This window comes from Notothenia coriiceps, unplaced genomic scaffold (assembly GCF_000735185.1).
Source record: "Notothenia coriiceps isolate Sejong01 unplaced genomic scaffold, NC01 NC01_scaffold00031501, whole genome shotgun sequence".
NCBI lineage: Eukaryota > Metazoa > Chordata > Actinopteri > Perciformes > Nototheniidae > Notothenia > Notothenia coriiceps.
The window spans coordinates 93,981-97,770 of NW_011364202.1; positions in this window are offsets into that span (position 1 = coordinate 93,981).

The following is a 3,790-nucleotide window of genomic DNA, read 5'->3' on the forward strand; positions in this document are numbered from 1 at the left end:
CCCCCCCCCCGCGGGCTGAAACGTTTGGGAACCCCTGCCCCATAACATCTGCCTTTTTCACTTCCCTTAGATGTCAACTATCCCCTCAGTTCCTTTGTTGCTATTTGTCCCTGATGAAAGAAGAACTCATAAGGTCACAGAAAGCCTACGCTAACCTTTTGTCTCTCAAGTCCTTTTGGATGTGTCTTCTTCAAAGGGAGTCCCGAAAAACATCTCTAGCTACGTCCTCAGGCCGCGGCTGTGCCTCTGACGCCACTGCCTCAACACTGTGTCCCACTCTGACCTCCCTAATTCAGTGTATGTGCGTGCGTGCGTGCGTGTGTGCATGCGTGCGTCTGTTGGTCTCTCTCTTGGTCGACCAAGAAATTAGCATCGCTCCCGCTACAAGAAACAATGGAATTTTTCCATTTAATTTTGGTATATTGCAGACTATAAGATCTGTGGCAAACAAACATTCATGATTATTATATATTTTGCGTTGGTATGCTCTGTGTTTTCAACAAATAGACGCTTTGAAAGTATACAAGTGGGTATTTACTGACCTATGTTATGCCCCAAAAGAAAACGTTCAAATCTTTACAACTTATATAAATACAACAGACCTTATTTTAGGCGTCTCATCAAAAACGTTTAAATGCTAAAGCTAATTTTCATGGTTTTAATTTAAGACTTGTTCCTGAACCTCTCTATGGAAGGGTCATTTAAGAGAACACTATAACTTTTAAGAGTGAACAGGGGATGATCTTCACCCAGCTTTTCATCAAGTGTACTTTAAAATATGATATATTAGTAAATGCACGTTTTTGATAGGAGTTAGGAGAGAACACTGATACCATTTTCAGGTCAGTGGGCTAAATATAAAGCGACCGCCAGCAGCCATTAGCTTAGAAATAGTTCCGCACACAACCGCCATGAAACCACAAATAGTGGTTTTGACACTATGGTTTTTGTACAGCTTGTGCGAACTGAATGAAGGTTTTGTTTGCAAAGTTTCCCATAAGTGCTGAAATAGTTAGATTTGTCACAGTTTGAGGCACTTATAACGGGTCAGTGGCAACGCATTGCTCGGTTTAGGATGAAGAGGAGCTACTGCACCAATACATTTTAAATAAATACATTGCACTTATACGGGATTAGATGCTGAATAAACAACATGTGACCTTTTAATTAAGGTACATATAATACTTGTTTCAGTTGTATTCCCTCACATCAGTGGGAAAGGGTGACTGCAAGTTGTGCAGTGAGCCTCAGAGGGAAACATGTCTTTCAGCAGAGGACAAAGAGTGGAGGGTGCTGTTAACAAAGGGACCTGATAAGATCATGTAGCCACAAGCCAAAAACAAGAAGGATTCAATGAGGTGACAAGGTTTTTTGTGTTTTTAATGCATTGCAGTTTCCTACTGTCCTGAGGCTTGAGGACGTGTCACTGTTGATCATTATCTTGTAGCTTTCTTACCAGGATGTTTTGGATGCAAGAGTGTATCCTAGTATAAATAATGTGAAAGTAATCAAGACACAAAGTTAATCAGGCTTTATTCCACTCTATGGAAAGTCAAAGAAATGTGTATTTATTTGAGATGCTATTGTCTATCTATGTTTATCTACTGTATAATCCTTCATTCCGGGGGATGGTCACACTTATTTTGTGAATTGTTTGATTCAGAGTGATACAATGTGTCTCTGCCATTCAGAAAAATGCTTGATACATTTCACGAATGCTTTTGAACCACGCCATTTTTTCATTTCCCATGTTCTTGTTCAACAGTTTGCTGCCATTTCACTGTGACTGTGTTTGTAAAAAACACACATATAACTCTTAAATCTTAGTTTTTGATCAAGTTTGGGTCAGTTTGAAACGTGGATCACAAACACACAGATACAGTCACACACACAAACACACAGATACAGTCACACACACAAACACACTAGGGGTTCCCGAATACCAAAGATGTTGTTCTTGTTCCCCCCTCTGAGCTTATCTAGCCTCCGGGGAGACCTCCAGCCCACTCCCTCCCTCTCCCTTAAACACAGATCTCTGAACCCAGCGGGGAGCCTCTGCTGGTCCCAACACACTGTCCACTTCCCCAGACACACACTCACACCACTACTCTCTCCACATTGTACCTTTCCCCCCCCTTTTGAATCCTATTAGTGCGTGAACTTAGTTTAACTGAAAAAGACTGTCGACTTCACTCAATTAGGCCTAATAGGATTAGGTTGCTGGTATGGGCCTGGAGGTTTAAATAGGAATGGAATTTTGGCAGACACCTGCTCCATCCATTGCATTAATCTTATAAAGACCATGTAGTATGCAGGGGCCGCTGTGATGCCCAGGGTGGGACGCCTGCATGGCTGTATTAGGTATGGGTTTTTAGGCCTGCTGACATCAGGACCAGGGGAAGTGTGGCCCTTGGTGAACATACAGTAGGCATATTGTTGAGCAAAGCACTGAATCTACTTGAATACCCGTGCTACTAAAAGTTACATTTTCATGAATTAATAAAACTTTCTTTAACTTTTTTACGAGATTCTTTCTTAATTACATTCCTTTCATGTAAAACTAGGAAGTAAGAAAGCAACCACGCTATGATCTACAGTGTTAAGTCCTGCAGGCATAGATTTTTAGGAACTTTCAGTGAAATGTCCTCAATAAGATATGATCATATCACTGGACTTTTTGGTGTTTCTGACTTCGACTTATCAATCTGTCTTTTTTGTGCAATTTTATAATATAAGCATTGAGAGCAATTATGAAGTAGACTAAGAGAAATCAGGCATACTGTGTAAGTTGTATTAACATTGTGTATAATCAAATGTTTTATCATCAGCCAGAAATGCTGATTAAGCGTCTTTGGGTTGGGGTGATATTGCGATATATATGTGATATGGCGATATATATGTGATATGGCGATATATATGTGATATGGCGATATATATGTGATATGGCGATATATATGTGATATGGCGATGACTGGTGTAACACCAACAACCTGATCCTGAATGTCGATAAAACTAAACAGATCATTGTCGACTTCAGGAACAAAAAGCACTGTCACCCACCACTCCACATCAACGGCACAGCAGTGAAGACTACAGACAGCACCAAGTTCCTGGGGGTGCATATCACAAGCAGTCTGACCTGGTCCACTCACACTACATCACTATTTAAGAAGGCACAGCAGCGCCTACACTTCCTGCGCAGGTTGAGAAGAGCACAGCTCCCCCCTCCCATCCTCACCACGTTCTACAGAGGAACCATAGAGAGCGTGCTGACCAGCGGCATCTCCATCTGGTCGAGAGACTGCAACGCCAAAGACTGGAAGTCTCTGCAGAGAGTGATCAGGACAGCAGAGAAGATCATCAGAGTTTCTCTCCCTCCCATCAGAGACACCGCTCAGAAACGCTCCCTGACAAAAGCCCAGAACATTTTTAAAGACCCCACTCATCCTCACCATGCCATGCTCTGTTGTCCCTGCTGCCCTCCAGCAAGAGGTTCCGCAGCATTAAGAGCAGAACAGCCAGATTCTGCAAAAGCTTTTTCCCCCATGCCACCAGACTGCTGAATATTAAGTAGACCAGTAACATAGAGATTACATTACGCTGTGTAAAGCGCATATATTTTCTATATAGTATGTCTATTTTGTTCCAGCCCAGATTTAAACTCTTGGCAAGACAAGCTCCAGTTAAATTCTCGCACTGAATAAAAAAAAGTGGGTGAGGGACTGCAATATAAGAGGGAAAGAAAGAGAAACTTTAAAACTGTTCAATTGTTATGATGTGTAAAGACTGA